We start from the raw sequence: 20,196 nt of genomic DNA on the forward strand, positions 1-20,196 counted from the left end.
TATCTATTGCAACAAGTTTACATAAGAATTGAGTTTAAAAGGAATTAATTAGATGCACTGAAACAAATCTACACAATTGGGAAAATTAAAATAAAATTTTAAAGTAGACAGATAAACTATACATTTGACTATAATAATCTATTACTGCAATATTTTATTTACACATTTAGATTAATCCCAATAAATATGTTAATATATTTTAGAACATCTGGATATAATGCTTTAATAATTATAAGACAATAAATGAAAAAGAAAGACTAATAGGAAAGCATAATTAGTTTTTAAAATTATGTAAATAATTGAAAGCATACATTTTGAAAATGAATAAATTCTCCCTGATAACCATCACTCAAAGAAATTCCCTCTTCAGAGATAAATACAAATAACAGTAGTGTTTGGTTCCACAGAGAAAATATAAAATATACATGGACATTCCGTGGGCTCTCTTTTCATTTTACGGATTCCTTTGTTTTGTAGACTTTAGTTAGGTTCCCTCCTTTTTCTGTCTTTGTTTTCATTACTCTAGGAAGTGAATTGTAAAAGATCTTGCTTCAATTTACATCAGAGAATGCCCTGCCAATGTTTTTCTTGAAGAATTTTTATGATATCTGGCCTTACATTTAAATTCAAAACTCTATTTTGAGTTTACCTTTGTGTCTGGTATTAGGTTGTGTTCTAATTTCATTCTTTTACATGTAACAGTCCAGATTTCCCAGCAACATTTATTGAAGAGATTGATTTTTCTCCACTGTATAATTTTGCCTCCCTTGTCAGAGAATAGTTGACCACAGGTGTGTGGGTTTCTCTCTGGACTTTCTATCTTATTCCATTGATCTATATTTCTTAAGACAACCCCAAAAAAAAAAAAAAAAAAAAAAAGGAGAAAATATTTGACAATGATGGGACTAACAAGACATAAACATCTAAAATATAAAAAGAGCCCATGCAGTTCAATGTCAGAAGGAAAAAAAATCAAGAAATGGGCAAATGTAAATATATTTCTCCAAAAAAATTGAATACACATGAAAAGTGCTCATCATCATTAATTATTCAGTTCAGTTCCGTTCAGTCGCTCAGTCATGTTTGACTCTTTGCAACACCATTGGACACCAGGCATCCATATCCATCACCAACTCCCTGAGCTTACTATAACCCATGTCCATAGAGTTGGTGATGCGATCCAACCATTGCATTCTCTGTCATCCCCTTCTCCTCCCTCCTTCAATCTTTTCCAGCATCAGGGTCTTTTCCAGTGAGTCACTTCTTCACATCAGATGACAAAAGCATTGGAGTTTCAGCTTCAGCATCAGTCTTTCCAATGAATATTCAGGACTGATTTCCTTCAGGATGGACTACTTGGATCTGCTTGCAGTCCAAGGGACTCTCAAGAGTCTTCTCCAACACCACAGTTCAAAAGCATCAATTTTTCAGTGCTCAACCATTTTATAGTCCAAATCTCACATCCATACATGACTACTGGAAAAACCATAGCTTTAACTAGATGGACATTTGTCAGCAAAGTAATGTCTCTGCTTTTTAATATGCTGTCTAGGTTGGTCATGGCTTTTCTTCCAATGAACAAGTGTCTTTTAATTTCATGGCTGCAGTCATCATCTGCAGTGATTCTGGAGCCTCCCAAAATAAAACCTGTCACTGTTTCCATTGTTTCCCCATCTATTTGCCATGAGGTGATGGGACCAGATGCCATGATCTTAATTTTCTAAATTTTGATAGTTTTAAGCCAACTTTTTCACTCTCCTCTTTCACTTTCATGAATGGCTCTTTAGTTCTTCTTCACTTTCTGCCATAAGGGTGGTGCCATCCACATATCTGAGATTATTAGTATTTCTCTCAGCAATCTTGATTCCAGCTTGCAATTCATCCAGTTCAGCATTTCTCATGATGTACTCTGCATATAAGTTAAATAAGCATATACAGCCTGATGTACTCCTTTCCTGATTTGGAACCAGTCTGTTGTTCAATGTCCAGTTCTAACTGTTGCTTCTTGACCTGCATACAGATTTCTCAAGAAGCAGGTCAAGTAATCTGATATTTTCATCTCTTTTAGAATTTTCCACAGTTTGTTGTGATCCACACAGTCAAAGGCTTTGGCATAGTCAGCAAAGCAGAAGAAGATGTTTTTTTCTGGAACTCTCTTGCTTTTATGATGAGAAATGCAAATCAAAACTACAGTGAAGTATCACTTCATACCAGTCAGATTGGCCATCATCAAAAAGTGTACACACAATAAATATTGACAAGAGTATGGAGAAAAGGGATTCCTCTTACACTGCTGATGGGAATGTAAATTGGTACAGACACTGTGGAGAACCGTATGGAAGTTACTTAACAAACTAAAAATGGAGTTCCTATATGACCCAGCAATCCCATTCCTGGGCATATACCCTGAGAAATCTGTAGTTCAAAAAGATACTTATTCACTGCAGCACTATTTATAATAGCCAAGGCACAGAAGCAACCTATCAATCTTCATTGACAGAGGAGTCAATATGGAAGCTGTGGTACGTATACACAATGGAATACTACTTAGCCATAAAAAGAATGAAATAATGCCATTTGCAGCAGCATGGATGGACCTAGAGATTGTCATACTGAATGAAGTAAGTCAGACAGAGATAAACAAATATCATAAGACATTACCTATATGTGGAAACTAAAAAATAACTGTACAAATAAGCTTATTTACCAAAAACAAATTGGATCATAGAAAAAACGAGAATTTCAGAAAAAAAAAATCTATTTCTCCTTTATTGATTATACCAAAGCCTTTGACTGTGTAGATTACAACAAACAGGAAAATTCTTCAAGAGATGGAAGTATCAGACCACCTTACCTGCCTCCTGAGAAATCTGTATGCAGGTCAAGAAGCAACAGTTAGAACCTAACATGGAATAACAGACTGGTTCCAACTTGGGAAAGAAGTATGTCAAGGCTGTATATTATCAACTTTCTTATTTAGCTTGTATGTAGAGTACATCATGTGAAATGCAGAGGTGGATGAAGCACAAGCTAGAATCAAGATTGATGGGAGAAATATCAATTACCTCAGATATGCAGATGATAAAACCCTTATGGCAGAAAACAAAAAGGAACTAAAGAGCTTCTTGATGAAAGCAAAAGGTGAGAGTGAAAAAGTTGGCTTAAAGCTCAACATTCAGAAAACTAAGATCATGGAATCTGGTCCCATTACTTCATGGCAAATAGATGGGGAAACAGTGGAAACAGTGACCGACTTTATTTTTGGGGGCTCCAAAATAAAATCACTGCAGATAGTGATTGCATGAAAGTAAAAGACGGTTGCTCCTTGGAAGAAAAGCTGTGACCAACCTAGACAGCATATTAAAAAGCAGAGACATTACTTTGCCAACAAAGGTCCATCTAGTCAAAGATATGGTTTTGCCAGTAGTCATGTATGGATTTGAGAGTTGCAATATAAACAAAGCTGAGCACCAAAGAATTTATGTTTTTGAACTGTGGTGTTGGAGAAGACTTTGAGAGTCTCTGGACTGCAGGGAGATCAAACTAGTCCATCCTAAAGGAGACCAGTCCTGAGTGTTCATTGGAAAGACTGATGCTGAAGCTGAAACTCCAATACTTTGGCCACCTGATGCGAAGAACTGACTCACTGGAAAAGACCCTGATGTTGGAAAAGATTGAAGGAGGGAGGAGAAGATGACAGAGGATGAGATGGTTGGATGGCATCACTGACTCAATGGACATGAGTTTGAGGAAGCTCAGGGAATTGGTGATGGACAGAGAGGCCTGGTGTGCTGCTGTCCATGGGGTCACAAACAGTGGGACACAACTGACTGAACTGAACTGAACTGATACAGAAAAGAAACTTATGATTACTGTGGCAAAACTCTGCAGGAGGAATAAATTGGGAGGTTGGGATTGACATATACACACTACTATATATAAAATAGATAATAATAACTTACTGTATCACACAGAGAATTTTACTCAGTAATCCATAATGACATATATTGGGAAAGAAGCTAAAAAAGAGTGTATATGTGTGTGTGTGTATATATATATATATGTACAGTTGATAATTTCCCATACACCTGAACTAACACAGCATTGTAAATTACCTATAATGTAATATTTTTTTTAAAAAATATAAGCAGATATATATAAAATTATTTTATATTCTTTGTTCTTTTTAAAAATAACCCTTTATCCATTCGTCTGCTGATGGGCATCTAGGTTGCTTCCATGTCCTGGCTATTATAAACAGTGCTGTGATGAACATTGGGGTGCACGTGTCTCTTTCAGATCTGGTTTCCTCGGTGTGTATGCCCAGAAGTGGGATTGCTTGGTCATATGGCAGTTCTATTTCCAGTTTTTTAAGAAATCTCCACACTGTTCTCCATAGTGGCTGTACTAGTTTACATTCCCACCAACAGTGTAAGAGGGTTCCCTTTTCTCCACACCCTCTCCAGCATTTATTGCTTGTAGACTTTTGGATAGCAGCCATCCTGACTGGCGTGTAATGGTACCTCATTGAGGTTTTGATTTGCATTTCTCTAATAATGAGTGATGTTGAGCATCTTTTCATGTGTTTGTTAGCCATCTGTATGTCTTCTTTGGAGAGATGTCTGTTTAGTTCTTTGAAGCCGTGGTACATATACGCCATGGAATATTACTCAGCCATTAAAAAGAATTCATTTGAATCAGTTCTAATGAGATGGATGAAAATGGAGCCCATTATACGGAGTGAAGTAAGCCAGAAAGATAAAGAACATTACAGTATACTAACACATATATATGGAATTTAGAAAGATGGTAATGATAACCCTATATGCAAAACAGAAAAAGAGACACAGATGTACAGAACAGACTTTTGGACTCTGTGGGAGAAGACGAGGGTGGGATGTTTCGAGAGAACAGCATCGAAACATGTATATTATCTATGGTGAAACAGATTACCAGCCCAGGTTGGATGCATGAGACAAGTGCTCAGGGCTGGTGCACTGGGAAGACCCAGAGGGATCGGGTGGAGAGGGAGGTGGGAGGGGGGATCGGGATGGGGAATACATGTAAATCCATGGCTGATTCATGTCTATGTATGACAAAAACCACTACAATATTGTAAAGTAATTAGCCTCCAACTAATAAAAATAAATGAAAAAAAAAAAAACCTTTAGATTTTCCACATTATCTTTTTTCTCTTTCAATATTTCTTAATTTTTGTATTCAAACATACTAATTCATTTTTGTTTTAATTACTGGATATTTCTTAATAAGAAATATATGTGTCTTTCATAAACTTTTTTGATACATTAATTCTAATTTTATACCATAATATACAAGTTTTCAACAAACAGCCTGATGCCTGTCTTCTATTGCAATAGTTCATTTCTCTTGGCTGTATATTTAAAGTTTTATGAAATTAAATTTTTAAAGATATCTTAAATTTTCATCCCAGAAAAGATATAAAAAATTATATTTTTCAACAGAGGTAAGTTTAATTGTCATAATTTTACTTTTGAAAAAATTAAGAATTCATAAATAAGTTTTAGAGGTTCGTAGTCTGGCTGTTGCAAGCAGCACAACTGGTAACAGACCTTGCAATTCAGATTCTATATATACACAGGGAATTCTTTCTCTCTTTCTTCTTAGACTTTATTTTTTTAATTTTATGGAAAAATTTAGAAAGGAGTATGTTGAGTTCTCATATACTCTACACTTAGTTTCTTCTATTATAAACATCTTATATGTTTATGCCATACATCAGTATGGTATGTTAGTCATAATAAATCCATAAATGAAAATTAACACTTTATTATCAATGAAATCCAAAATTTATTTAATTTTCAGCTCTAATCCAATGACTTTTAAAATTCCAAGATTCCATCCAAGATTCCACATTATGGTTAGTCATTTGCTGGGCTCTGCTTTTATATGACAGTTTCTCAGATGTTTTATTTATTTCTGGTAGCTTTTAGAATTTTGAGAAGTACTGGTTAGGTAAGTTGTAGACTGCTCCTCAACTGGGGATTAGTATGAGCCTTTTTCTTATGATTAGACTAAGCCTATAGATCATTGGAAGAAATACTATAGATGTAAAGTGTTATTTTCATCACATCTTATCAAGGGTACATACTGTCAATGTGCTTCGTGTTGACCTTGACCTACCTGAGAAGTATTTGTCAGGTTTCTCCACTTTCAAGTTTCACTTTGACACCTTTCCATAGTGTAATTTTTGAAAAGAAATTTAAAAGTGCTACACACAGGAGTGGGGAGTTGCCTTCCCTTACCTTGAGGGCAGAGTGCCTAGAAAAATTATTTGGAATTCATTTGCTGTTCTCTCCTCTCTTTGTTATTTATTTACTCATTTAAAATAGTGTAGATTAATATATATTAATTTTATAATTTGGATTATAATCCAATCTTCCCCTTTTCTTTAAATTTTGTAGCTCAAATTGTTTCAGTTTGGCCATTAGGAAATCTTTCATTTGGCTCCTGTCTCTGTTCTTTTTTATTGTTATTTTTTATATACTTGCATCAATATGGGCTTTCTCTTTCTTTCTTTCTCTCTTTCTCTTTGTCTCTCTCCATCCCTCCTCCATTCTTTACTTTGTCTTCCTTACTTTCTGTAATTACAAGATACTCCAGGCTTAATGCTGCATCTATTTTCTGCCACAGACCTTAAATGAAACTTTTTCTGAAGACCTTTGGTTCCTTTTATTACAGAATGGCATCAGAAACCAAGATTTGGGGATTGACCATACTAGTTTCAACTGGGGTATCATGTATTGCAGGTCCCTCTCAGGGAGAAGAGAAATAATTATATCTATATTCTTTTGAATATAAATAAACATTTCTATATGTATCTGTTTTATGGTAACCATGAGTTCATGCTGGCCACTCCAACTCCAATCCATTACCATAGATCATTCTAGATTTTATCCTTGCCCATGTAAATTCAGACTCCAACAGTGAGAAATCAAGACCCAAATACCTCCTTTCCATTTACTTACTTAGTCAATGCCATTATTCATAAATAATGATATTGAAAACTTTAACCTAAGCCCTGAGTAAAACAGCTCCATGCAATTTCAAAACTACTTGGTTAGCAACTGTTCTTCATATGTGAACATGAGCATAAATATAATTAGATTTTTTGTCATAGTCTGCATTCTAGCTTGCATTCTCCTACCTCCTAAGTGATTTTATAGTAACTTGCATATATTATGGTTCACTCTTCATGCATGTAGGTTTTATGGGTTTTGATAAATGCATGATGCTAGGTATCCATTACAGAATCATATGAAAATAGCTCAGAGCTTTATATTCATCTATTCTACTTGCTCCCCATTCCATGAATCTTTAAGAATCATTCATCTTTACATTATCTTTATGTTTTTTTTGTTTTCTCTATGGTTTTCTTTCTCAAAAATATCATATAATTTGAATTATTATATGCAGCTTCTTCCATCAGCATACTGTCTTCCATCAGCAGTATTCCTGTGAGATTTATACACATCTTTTTTTCTTTGGTTTGAGCTCTCAATTAGTAAAATTGCAGAATGAAGTTTCTTTTATGGATTTACCCCAATTTGTTCATCAAATTATCTGTTGAAGGATGCCTTGGTTACTTCCTGATATTTTGATTATGAATAAAGTTTCGATAAACATTCACATGTAGAGTTTTGTGTAATGCATGTTTCAAGTCAATTGAGTAAGATTTAGAGTATGATTACTGGATCATATGATACAACTGTGTGTAGCTTTATACGAATTTTCATTTTTGACTTCTAAAAAAGTTCTACCATTTTTTCATTCCCTCTATATATGAATGACATTTTCTAAAACTGTACCAACACTTGGCGTGATAATTTCTTTGTATTTTGGTCTTTCTACTACTGCTACTGCTGCTAAGTCACTTCAGTCATGTCTGACTCTGTGTGACCCCATAGACGTCAGCCCACCAGGCTCCGCTGTCTCTGGGATTCTCCAGGCAAGAACACTGGAGTGGGTTGCCATTTCCTTCTCAAACGAGTGAAAGTGAAAAGTGAAAGTGAAGTCGCTTAGTCGTGTCCGGCTCTTAGTGACCCCATGGACTGCAGCCTACCAGGCTCCTCTATCCATGGGATTTTCCAGGCAAGAATACTGGAGTGGGGTGTCATTGCCTTCTCATTCTAAAAGGTGTCTATTTCTGCATTATTGACTACACCAAAGCCATTGACTCTGTGGATCATCACAAACTGTGGAAAATTTTGAAAGAGATGGGAATACCAGACCACCTGATCTGCTTCTTGATAAATCTGTATGCAGGTCAGGAAGCAACAGTTAGAACTGGACATGGAACAACAGGCTGGTTCCAAATCAGGAAAGGAGTACGTCAAGACTGTATATTGTCACCCTGCTTATTTAACTTACATGCAGAGTACATCACGAGAAACCCTGGGCTGGAGTAAACACAAATGGAATCAAGATTGCTGGGAGAAATATCAATAACATCAGATATGCAGATGACACCACCTTTATAGCAGAAAGTGAAGAAGAACTAAAGAGCCTCTTGATGAAAGTGAAAGAGGAGAATGAAAATGTTGGCTTAAAGCTCAACTTTCAGAAAACTAAGATTATGGCATTCAGTCCCATCACTTCATGGCAAATAGATGGGAAAACAGTGGAAACAGTGAGAGATTTTATTTTGGGGGGCTCCAAAATCACTGCAGATGGTGACTGCAGCCATGAAATTAAAAGAGACTAACTCCCTGGAAGAAAAGTTGTGACTAACCTAGACAGCATATTAAAAAGCAGAGACACTGCTTTGCAAACAAAGGTCCATCTAGTCAAGGCTATGGTTTTCCCAGTGGTCATGTATGGATGTGAGAGTTGGACTATAAAGAAAGCTGAGTGCTAAAGAATTGATGCTTTTGAACTGTGGTGTTGGAGAAAACTCTTGGGAGTCTTTTGGACTGCAAGGAGACTAAACCAGTCCATTCTAAAGGAGATCAGTCCTGGGTGTTCATTTGAAGTACTGTTGCTAAAGCTGAAACTCCAATACTTTGGCCACCTGATGTGAAGAACTGACTCATTGGAAAATACCGTGATGCTGGGAAAGATTGAAGGCAGGAGGAGAAAAAAAAAAAAAAAAAAAAAGAAGAAGAAGAAGGCAGGAGGAGAAGGGGATGACAGAGAGAGATGGTTGGATGGCATCAGTGGCTCAATGAATAAGAGTTTGAATAAACTACGGGAGTTGGCAATGGGCAGGGACACCTGGCATGCTGCAGTCCATGGGGTCACAGAGAGTTGGACAAGATTAATTGATTGAACTGAATTGAACTAATAGGTGTGTTGTGGTACTTCATTATTGTTTTTACTAATGACAAATGATATACAGAATCTTACAGGATGCTTATTTGTCATCTGTGTATATACTTTGTTAGTTATCTTTAATCATTTTTTTTAAATTTGGCTCCATTATTATATTGCTGAATTTTAAGAATTCTTTATTGATTACCCCACATGACTCCTAAGATGGCAGAGTAGAAGGACATGCATTCATCTTCTCCTGCAAGAACACCAAAATCACAACCAGCTACTAAATAAACACCACCAGGAGAATGTTGGATACCACCCAAAAAAGATACCCCATGTCCAAGGGCAAAGGAAAAGCCCCCAAAAGACCATTTGATTTAGGTCATACCTGAATGGGTTCTTCTTCACTTTCTGGCTTGAGGGGTTCAGGGATGACCTACATCAAATTCATTGTGTTTATACAGTGCAAATGACAAATAGATTCAAGGAACTGGCTCTGATAGAAAGCATGCCTAAAGAGCTATGGACAGAGGTTCATAACACTGTACAGGATGCGGTGATCAAAAGCACCCCCTCCCCCAAATAAGAAATGCAAAGTGCAAATGGCTGTCTGAGGAGGCCTTACAAATAGCTGAGAAAAGAAGAGAAGGGAAAGGCAAAGGAGAAAAGGAAAGATATTCCCATTAGAATGCAAAGTTCCAAAAAATAGCAAAGAGAGATAAGAAAGCATTCCTCAGTGAAATCAGTGCAAAAAAATCGAGGAAAATAATAGAATGGGAAAGACTAGAGATCTCTTCAAGAAAATTAGAGATACCAAGGGAACATTTCATGCAAGTGAAAGTGAAAATCAAAGTCACTTAGTTGTGTCTGACTCTTTGTAACCCCATGGACTGTATAGTCATTGGAATTCTCCAGGTCAGAATACTGGAGTGGGTAGCCTTTCCCTTCTCCAAGGGATCTTCCCAACCCAGGGATAGAATCCAGCTCTCCCGCATAGCAAGCAGATTCTTTACCAGCTGAGCCACAAGGGAAGCCCTTTCATGCAAAGATGGGCACAATAAAGGACAGAAATGATATGGGCCTAAAAGAAGCAGAAGATATTAAGAAGAGGTGGCAAGAATACACAGAAGAGCTATACAAAAAAGATCTTCATGACCCAGATAAATAATCATGATGGATGTGATCACTCACCTAGAGCCAGACCTCCTGAAATGCAAAGTCAAGGGGGGCTTAGGAAGCATCACCGTGAACAAAACTAGTGGAGGTGATGGAATTTCAGCTTAGCTATTTCAAACCCTAAAAGATGATGCTGTGAAAGTGCTGCACTATATATGCCAGAAGATTTGGAAAACTCAGCAGTGGCCACAGGACTGGAAAAGGTCAGTTTTCATTCCAATCCCAAAGAAAGGCAATGCCAAAGAATGTGCAAACTACCACATAATTGCAATAATCATACATGCTAACAAAGTAATGCTCAAAATTCTCCAAGCTAGGCTTCGATAGTATGTGAACTGAGAACTTGCAGATGCTCAAAGTTGATTTAGAAAAGGCAGAGGAACCAGAGAGCAAATTGCTAACATCTGTTGAATCATAGAAAAAGCAAGATAATTCCAGAAAAAGCAACTATTTCTGCTTCATTGACTTTGCTAAAGCCTTTGGCTGTGTGGTTCAAACAAATTGTGGAAAATTCTTAAAGAGATGGGAATTCCAGACCGCCTGTGTGGCTCAAACAAATTGTGGTAAAATTCTTAAAGAGATGGGAATTGCAGACCACCTTGCCTGCCTCCTGCTAAATCTGAATGCAGATTAAGAAGCAACAGCTAGAGAGAGATGGGAAGGAGGTTCAAAAGGGCAGAGATATATGTATACCTTTGGCTGATTCATTCTGAAGAGCAAAATTATGTAAAGCAATTATCCTTCAATAAAAATGATAAATTAAAAAAAAAAAAAAGAAGAAGAAGAAGCAACAGTTAGAACCAGACATGGGGCAATGGACTGTTTCAAAATTGGAAAAGGAGTATGTCAAGGCTGTATATTGTCACCCTTCTTATTTAATTTGTATGCAGAGTACATCATATGAAATGCTGGCTGGATGAAGCACAAGTTGACATCAAAATTTCCAGGAGAAATATCAATTCATCAGATATACAGATGCCACCATCCTTATGGCAGACAGTGAAGAGAAACTAAAGAGTCTCTTGAAAAGGGTGAAAGAGGAGAGTTAAAAACCTGGCTTAAAACTCAGTTTTCAGAAAACTAAGATTGGGACATCTGGTCCCATCACTTCAACTTCTCTTTTTTCATGGATTACAGTTATGGTATTGTATCTAAAAGCTCAGCACTGAATAAAAGATCAACTAGACATTCTTTTAATTTTTTTGTAGACTATGTTTTGTGATTTATACAAATAAGTCTTTCATTTTAAGTTAATTTTTGTGAAAGGTGTAAACTTTGTGTTTAAACTCTTTTTTTCTTTTTAAAAATTAACATCAGGTTCCTCTTGATAGCTTATGGTGAATAATGTCTGAATCTTGATCTCTGAAGAAGAAGATTTAACTTTGGAACAAGGATCCAGGCTTGATCACTCAGAGCTTTTGTGTGGCAGACATTTTTTTTACAGTAAAAAAGACAGAGAAAGCTTCTGACATAGATGTCAGAAGGGAGACAGAGAATCCCCCACTTGCTAATCTTATTAAGACCATGTATACTTTTACCAGACCCACTCCCACAACATCTTAAATTAACATCTTAAATTAACAAGATTAGAACTAACAATAGAAAAGTTTTACCAGACCCACTCCCACAAGATAACAAGATTAGTCAGAAGGTTCTTGTTAAGAAGCAGAAACATGGCCTCAAGCAAGATACATTGTTATTATGTAATCATTAGTACAGAGCTTAAGGAAATACATCTTGCTTGAGCAAGATGAGATGTTTTGTTGTGTACCCATTAGCTCTAGGCTTAAAGAAAGTTAGTCTTAAAGTTTGTTGTGAGATACGGCAAGACAATTGATGTAGTTGGTAGGATCAGCAAGACAAGATGCATGAGTTCTCTCACTTTGTTCTCCTTCTTTGTTTTTGTTTTGGATATTCTTGGTCTTTTGCATTTCTGCCTAAGATTTAGAAAACTTTGTTAATATGCACAATACTTCATTGGGATTTTGAATGGGATTGCATTGGTCAGGTTGGAAAGAATTAATATCTTAACAGTGAGTCTTCCTATCCATAAACATAGAATATATCTCCACCTGTTTGTACCTTCATCAATTTTTTGTTCATTGGTGTTTTATAGTTTTCTTTGTTCCATTCTTGTGCATATATGGTTAGAGTTATATACAAGCAATATTCTCATTTTTGGTGCTAAAATAAATTGTACTGTGTTAAAATCTTTAATTCTAATTGTTCATTCCTAGTATTTTGGAAAGAAATTAATTTTGAATACTAAACTTGTATCCTATTACACTAAAGTAGTGGTTTTTTCATTATGGGAATTTATTTTTCAATCCTTAGGATTTTCTACATAGACAATAATATCATCTATGAAGAATGAGAGTTTTAATTTTTCTTATTTTGTCTCTATACCTTTATTTTCTTTATGTGCTAGATGGGCCTTTCAGTATAATATTGAACAGTGTTGCTAACAGGGATATCTTTGCCTTTTCCTAGTGCTTAAAGGAAATGTGTCTAACTTCCTGTTATAAATGATGTTATGTGGATTTATCAATTTGAAGAAATTCCCCTCTATTTCCTGCTTTCTTTACTTTAGATTTTATCAGATGTTGTTTCTGCAACAATTGACAGAATCATATGAATTACTTTCTGTAGTCTGTTGATATGATGGTTTAGATTGATTGATTTCAATTGTTAAAACTGCCTTGCATATCTGAAATAAATCGTCCTTGATCATGTTATGTAATTCTTTGTGTACATACTGGAATTGATTTAATAATATTTTGCTAAGAGTTTGACCTCTCTATACAAGAGAGACTACAGTTTTCCTATCTGGTAATATGTTTATGGTTTTCCTTTTATAGCTATTATGGCCACTTTGAATAAAATAGAATATGGATCATTTTTCTGTTTTCTAAGAGATTGTGAAGAGCTAGTATCCTTTTCTCCTTAAATGTTTGGCAAAATTCATCAACGAAACCATCAGTTACAGGTTATTTCATTTTTGGAAGGTTCATGATGGTTGATTCAAAGTCTTTATTGCCTATGGCTTATTCAGATTAGTTATTTTTCATTGTGTGACTTGTGGTAGCATGTGTCTTTGAAGCAACTGCCCTATTTTTATAAAAGCTATTAAATTTTAAAGTTGCTTATAAAATTTATTTTATTTTCAATTTTTATGTGATCTGTGGTGCTCATCTTCTTCCACTTTTAATATTGGCAATTGTCATCTTCTTTCTTTTTCTCTTGGTTAGTTTAGCTAGAGATTTACCAACTTATTGATCTGTTCAAGGAACCAGCTTTTGATTATGCTGCTTTTCCCTGTCAAATGGCTACCTACTTCAGTATTCTTACCTGGAGAATTCCATCAAGAGAGGAGCCTGGTGGGCTACAGTCCATGCGGTAGTAAAGAGTCAGACATGACTGAGAAACTCACACTAACACATTTTTCCTATTTTTAATTATATTGATTTCTGCTCTATTTTTATTATTTTTTTCCTTCTGCTTGCTTTAGGCTTTACTTGTTTTTCTTCCCTAGTTTCCTAAAATGAAATTTTAGATTATTAACTTTACATTTTTTTTTTTTTAGCTAATGCATGCCTTTAATAGAATAAACGTCCATTTAAGCACTATTTTTCCTGCATCTTATAAATTTTTATGTTCATAATATACTTGAGTTTCTTCATTGTGACTGGTAGTACTCTTATTCAAGTCACCAACCTCCACAGGATATTTGGAAGCCTTATCTTCATGCCTTTATTTTGTCTCCTTCAAACTATTTGGCAGAGAGTATAAAAATGTATTAGCATTCAAATTACTTTACTTACCTGCTTAAAGATAAGTTATTTAATGACTTCCTGATTTTTATCTTGAGATAAAATCAAATCTCCTTTACTGAGCTTTTGAGGCAATTAATGAGCAGATTTCTGTGTATTTGTGACAACTCATCTTTAAGCATATATAATCGCCTTGGTCCAGAGTGTAAAGCATCTGCCTGCAATGTGGGAGGTTTGGGTTCGATTCCTGGGTCGGGAAGATCCCTGGAGAAGGAAATGGCAATCCACTCCGGTACTCTTGCCTGGAAAATCCCAGGCTTGGAGAAGCCTGTAGGCTACAGTCTATGGTAGGTCACAGTCTACGGGGTCGCAAAGAGTCCGACACAACGAAACAACTTCACTTTCACTTTGTTTTTCTAGAGTGCTATTATCGTATTTGCTTGGGATTCTTCTTACATGATATACTGTCTACTTGAAATACTTTGACAGGAAATTTTCTTACAAACTAATTAAAACTCCTATAAAAATTCTTTGAAACACATAGCTTAGGTGTTATGAGAGCATTGTGTGCTCTCCCTATATTATGCAATATTAATTTGGGGGTTTAAGTATGTTTCTGATGAGAAGATGAGTTCCATGAGAGCAAAGATTTCTATTAATCATTATTGTAGAACTAATGCCCAGAGCAGAAGAGGAAACATTTAACCATTATTTACTATCTTTACAGAGTTACCTTCCCATTGTATTCCAAAAGACTCTATGCAAGTTCAATTGACATTAATAATTTCAGCAGGTCATTTAAGCCAGCTTCAGAACTTGTTGGGTTCCCATGTGGCACTAATGGTAAAAAGAACCTGCCTGCCAATGCAGGAGATGCAAGAGATGCGGGTTCCATCACTGGATCGAGAAAATCACCTGGAGGAGCGCATGGTAACGCATCCCAGTATCTTTTCCTGGAGAATCCACGGGCAGAGGCACCTGGTGGGCGGCAGCCCACAGGGCACACAGAGCCGGACAGCACTGAAACTACCTAGCAAGCACACACGCAGAACTTGTCGGCTCGGTGACCTTGACGCTTCTTTCTTTTTCTTTTTTCAAACACGAGACATTATTAAAGTAAAAGCAAACTTCAGGCCATTTAGCTGATGTCCATTTGAACTGAGTCAGAAATGAACTCCTGCTGGACCTCTCCTGCTAACTAATGAATACTTACTGCTGCCAAGTTGTTTCAGTCGTATCTGACTCTCTGCGACCCCATAGACGGCAGCCCACCAGGCTCCCCCGTCCCTGGGATTCTCCAGGCAAGAACACTGGAGTGGGTTGCCATTTCCTTCTCCAATGCATGAAAGTGAAAAGTGAAAGGGAAGTCGCTCATTTGTGTCTGACTCTTAGCCACCCCATGGACTGCAGCCTAATATCCTTCACTAAATAATTGATATATACTTTATAAAAGTATTTCAGGAGATGTACAATGTGACAAGGTATTTTCTGTGTTCTTCTGTCACAATATAATAGTGTGTTTAAGTGGATCCCTAGATGATTTATGAAAATTTCCTGGCTTCAAATGCTTAGACTGAAAAGTCTCTGTCTTCATAAACCTAAGAGGACTAAGCAATACAACTTTTTAACATATTCCTTCATGATGGATTTTGATTTTCAATACTGATTTTATTTTTTTAATTACTTAATTCTTCAAATACTGTAAACTTCACAAATCTTAACAAAAAATGAAAATTGCAATCTATCTGATTATATTACATTTATACATGTTGTGTATTTTTCTTATTTCTATTTCCTCCTAAAATCTCGGTACAATTACCTTCAGAAATTTTCTTAAGAGAATCTTTGATTTTTTCTACCTGATATTATCCAACATTGGAGAAGGAAATGGCAGCCCACTCCAGTACTCTTGCCTGGAAAATCCCATGGATGGAGGAGCCTGGCAGGCCACAGTCCATGGGGTCACAAAGAGTCGAACACAACTGAGCAACTCCACCACCACCACCATTATCCAACATTTTATTTCTTCATTCTCTATTTAACAAACCTGTCTCAGACACTATTCTAGAAAATGCTAGTGAATTAAGAGATATGGCCTTTCTTCCAGATACATCTTATATTCAAGAGTAAAAGAAAGACTTCAAGTAAGTGACTAAAATGAAATATCTAATTAAATGTAATATGACACAATAACTTCTCCAATCAAAAAGAATGAAAGAGAGAGATAATAAAATAAAAATTAAAAAAAAATAAAAGAAAAATGAGTTATGGAAATATTAACCTCTTCTTTTTGAGTTCCAGCAATAATTAGAAGTATAGTAAAAACTGTCAAAATTACATTCAAACATTTCTAAAAGTTTAATTTATGAATGAGGTAGAAATTTTAAATTTCATTTCCTTATTTTAAATAAATTCTAGATCTAATAAAACATTATTTCAACTCTTTTTTTTTATGTTTTCACTTTCATATTCTTTTTTTTTTTAATTTATTTATTTTACTTTACAACATTGTATTGGTTTTGCCATACATTGACTTAAACTTTTATATAATCAAAATATTACATTAAGCTAGCTCTATTTTTGGTTGTCACCTATTAATAGGTTAAAGAAAAATAGCTTTTTAATCATACAATTAGAACCTTTTTACACCAAACCAGTTTGATCTACCAAAATAGCAATAGAAAAAAATGCATAGCTTAGCTGTTTACTCATAACTTTAAGAACTACATATAAGTTTATTAGTGTAGTTCCCTGCTGGGCAGATGTTACATCTGTGCAGCCCATTTGATTTAAATGTCAGTGGCTGCCTTCCAAAGTACTTAATTCTAAATCTTTTAACTCTCATTTCACATGTTTCTAAATTCCTTTACTTCTTTCTGATAGACTTTTGAATTGGTTCTGAGAAGGATTACATTTGTTGTAATGTTAAAGTTATTCTTGAATATCACAATTACACTAAGTGCTTCATAATATATTTAATTGCCCTTAATTAGAAAATAAAGCATTACTGGTCCTTTGTGGCAAATAATGACAAAAGTTACAGCTAGGCCGTGTGGAGGATATTGATCATTTTGTTATTCTTGTTGCTGTATTTTTAAATAAAATGGGAGAATCTTTAAGTGATTTATTTTGTTCTGCATGAAATTAACTTCCTACTGAAATGGTCTGTGGGATTACCTTTCTTTTCTTTTTTTTTTTTTTTTTTTTAATGGCAATAGCTCTGTATGCACTGAAGCAAGAGTAAAACAGTGATCTGCTGAATAGAATTCATACTTCAAGTGCACTGGAATTGCTTCAGACTGGGAAACTCCTTAAATCTGGAATGTCCCCATTTCCGCATTTCTTATCACCAAAAACGAGATTGTGCAGAACCTCCTCAGGAGTCTGGACACTGTTCTCTAGAGCTTATAAGCATTAATTTACACACATACCGGGTTCAACTACTGACCCTGGCTTTTCTTTGAGGCAGGAAATTAAAACAGCAGATATGTTCAATATTTTCAGCATTTTTTATATAATCCACAAATAATCCTATTACTAGAGCAGTCTATTGTCTCCTCTCTAAAAAGTTATCTTGTTCACTGTTGAAATCAAAAATAATTTCCACTCTTCTGGGTGACTGGGTGACAAGCCTTATTGTTGTTTTCTTGTAAAAACTGCTGGAAGGAATCTGTGAAATAAGTACTTTTACAGAAGAATATGAATGGTTTAATACAAAGGGAATGATATATGAAAATCCAATCTTCCAAATAAAATAAGAAATTAAAACTAGATACTGAGTTTGTCATGGTTATGCCTAAAAGCCTAAAACCTATCCAGCTTTTAAAAACAATGTGTGGTTTAAGGGATACATGGATAAAGCTGTACACATATACATATTTGCCATACACAGACACACACAGATACATACCAATGGAATATTATTCAGATAAAAGAAGGGTATCTGACCATTTTTTACACCATAAATGAACCTTGAGGACATTGTGCTTAGTGAGATAAATCAGAGAAAGATAAAAACTGTATGACATCACTCATATATGGAATCTGAAAAAATCATAGTTATAAAAACAGAATAAAATGGAGTTATCAGGGACTGTGGGTTGGGGGAATCCTGGAGATAGTGTTAAAGGTTACAAATTTGTAACTAGTAGACATATAATTAATGGAGATCAATGCAAGGCATAGAGATTATAGTCAGCAATACTGCAATATAAACTTCAAAGCTGCTAAGAAAGCAGATCTTGAAATTCCTGTGATTAGGATTCCTCATTTCCACTGCAGATGTCCTGGGTTTGCTCCCTAGTCAGGGAACTACAATCCCACATGCCATGCAGCGTGTGGCAAATAAAACAAACAAAAAAGCAAACAAAAAACTAGATCTTAAGTGTTCCCACTGCAGAAGAGAAGTGATAATTATGTGAAATGATGAGAAGTATTAAGTGAGCTATTGTGGTTATCATATTGCAAAAATAAATGCATCAGTTTAACATGTTATACACCTTAAACTTGCATGATGTTATATGTTAATTACCTCAATTAAAAAAAAAAGAAAGAAAGAGCAAACAACAAAAGTCCCTTTTATGATTTTTGTATTCTGAATTGCTTTAGTCTTCTCAGCAGGCCTAGAATGATTTTAAATGTTGCATGTCTTTTATTTTGTCTCCCCTAAATTTCCTCATATCCCATGTCTAAACCATTAAAATCAGTTGAGCTTCTAAAATTAGTGATGAGCTTTAATAGCAAATTCAAATTTACTGGTGGTATGTTGTGCCCAGTTCAACAGTGGTTTGACATTCACTGTGGTCAGATTGCTTTAGTTTGAGGTCTGATTCAGTCAGTTAAACAGCTGTGAGATTTGGGGCAAATCACTTATATTTGCTAAGCTTCAGTTCTCTCATCTTTGAAATGATGGTAATAATACTTAATACAAAGGGTTTCTGATGATTAAATGCAGCAATGCATGAAAAGTATTCTGTATGGCATGAGACTAAGACATAAGTATTTAACAATTATGAGCAATTATTGTCATTAATTATTATCCAATATTCAGTTGGCACTAACTAAAAGAAAAATGTTTTAAAATACTTAGCAGAGTTCCTTGAAATATGTTAGCTCATAACAAATATTAGCTAAAAACATAACCAAGTTATCATTATAATTTTTCCTTCACTTGTAAGCCACGATTTCTCTATTTGGGGGAAATAAAAACACTTTAAATTTCTTGCTTTCTATTTCATATAGAAATTTCATCCATTCTAAGTATAACTAAGTCTATATGCAACTTTATGTCCCTCCTGTATCTGGATTTATTGGCCAGAATTATTTCAATGTGCTGTGGTTTATCCATATAAATCAATCACTGAACATTAGTCGTGCAATTAGCTTTTAGAGTTTACTATACTAAATATAAATATATGTTGTCATTTGGAAAACTTTTATATCTTTTTTTTTTATTTTTTGCATTTTAATATAAATGTTCCTATGTTCACTCCTGTTGCTAGAGCTCTAATTTTTACACTTGTATTATATCTCTGTAATTCAAATGAACATATAATTGAATCAATGGAAATAGGAATGCAAAACTGGCATCAATAGGATACTTATTACTGCTAAGTCACTATACTGGATCAATAGCCTACATTATTTCATTGAACTTCAAACTATAACCTAGCACTTTTATCACACGTTACAGATGAGAAAAATTAAGTTCAGACCAGATTAGTTACTTACCCATGGTCACAAGCTGGCATCATACTGCTTCAGATGTCAGATTTTTGCTTTTTCAAAGTTGCAACATAGTTATCATTCAAAAAATAATAATCTGAAACTTTAATAAATCTCATGTTTATTGCATGGGAATGAATTTTTGTGTAGGGTTAAACTTTTGAAAAGTAATTGAGCATGGGATGTGGTAGATTTACAATCAGTTGCAGAATCAAGTTAGGAATTTTTTTAA

This window comes from Cervus elaphus, chromosome 28 (assembly GCF_910594005.1).
Source record: "Cervus elaphus chromosome 28, mCerEla1.1, whole genome shotgun sequence".
NCBI lineage: Eukaryota > Metazoa > Chordata > Mammalia > Artiodactyla > Cervidae > Cervus > Cervus elaphus.